The following is a 1,740-nucleotide window of genomic DNA, read 5'->3' on the forward strand; positions in this document are numbered from 1 at the left end:
GTACCTATGCAGCAATCTTGCATGTTCTTCACATGTACCCCAAAACCTAAAATGCAATAAAATAAATGAAAAAAAAAAATAAAAAAAAGAAAAACACGCAAAGAAAATAAACATGCAATATAGAGGACAGAAAATTAATAAGCATGTAAAGATACGCTCAAAATTATTATTATTTTTTTTTTGAGACGGAGTTTCGCTCTTGTTACCGAGGCTGGAGTGCAATGGCGCGATCTCGGCTCACTGCAACCTCCGCTTCCTGGGCTCAGACAATTCTCCTGCCTCAGCCTCCTGAATAGCTGGGCATGGTGGCTCACGCCTGTAATCCCAGCACTTTGGGAGGCCGAGGCGGGTGGATCACAAGGTCAAAATTACTATTAATCAGAGAAATGCAAATACATCAGAGAAATGCAATAGTGAAAGAACATTTTATACCTATTGTGCTGGCATAATTATATTGGCTTGATAAAGTGAAATTTAGCCAAGGATGTGGGATACAGGACCCTTTATGAGTACATCATAGCAGTGTGGAGTATGGTCCTTCTAGAGAACAAATTGGTACCACTTAATCATATTAAGCATACTTCAACCAACCATTTCAGTTCTGAGTGCATATATGATAAAGAAATTATCACTCAGCTCCTTAAGACCTCAGGTACCAGGATGTTCACTGTGGTACTATTTGTGGTAGCAAAGAATTGGAAGCAACCTGGGTTAAAAATCTCTTAAGGGAGCTGTTATAAGTAGTGAAGTAGGTTTCCATATGACATCATGAAATAATCTTTTTTATAAATAAAAAATACAATGTCAATGAAGCCCACTGAAAATACAATTACTCAAAACAATAGCACATATTGTGCAAACCTTGACATCCTTTCAACATCAAATGTTTATTATGGTGTGTGTGGGGGGTTGTGGATTGGGAGTACAGTTTGAGAACAAACGAGATAAAGATACTGCCAAGGAGGTCAGGTATTCTGTGAGGCTGCAGGTGTCTGTCAAAGACCCAGTCAGCCTAACAGGCTGCTCAAGTTTCCTAATTTGTGGTTACTGGTGTTAAAAATTGTGAGAACTTTTGATCACAACTTACAGTCATTTCTTCAAGGTAGCAGAGTTTCAGATTGTTTACCTCCCTAAGAAAATGAAATAAATCAATAAGAACTTTATTGTTGTTATATTTCAATCAATGAAGTCCTCTCTGGGAAGGAAAAAAGAACCTTGCTTAGGTGAAAATATAGTTCATTACTTGAATTTTCTGTGCCCTTGTGGATACAAAAAATAGCATTATTCACTGCTCTTTAAAAAAGTCATTAAAAAAAGAAAAAGATTTTTAAAATGTTTTGCTTAGGTCATTACAGTTTTCTACATTATCCTGTTATTGAAGGCTAGAATTAGTAAAATAAGGAGGGCAATTTTAAATTCTAAAAAATGTAGTGACTCTTTAATAAAAGAGTTCAGAATATTTAAAATTATTTATAAAAGGCAAGATTTGGCGACCCCTTACATAGAGGCTCCTGGCTCTCAGCTTTGCTTCTTAACTCTTCTTTGTAGCAGATGAAAAGGGGTGACTGTATATGGTGTTAACTCAAACCTGTTTGGCTACATGGTAATCCACAAAGTGGACATAATATACAACGTGTCTCAAGAGTTGCATCTGCCAACTTGATTGGCAGCACATCACTACAGCTCTGTGTAGGAATGGGGAGTGGCATGTTTACCGTATTTATACCATACTCAACTCTT

The sequence above is a fragment of the Cebus imitator genome, unplaced genomic scaffold (assembly GCF_001604975.1).
Source record: "Cebus imitator isolate Cc_AM_T3 unplaced genomic scaffold, Cebus_imitator-1.0 Scaffold252, whole genome shotgun sequence".
In the NCBI taxonomy this organism is placed as follows: Eukaryota; Metazoa; Chordata; class Mammalia; order Primates; family Cebidae; genus Cebus; species Cebus imitator.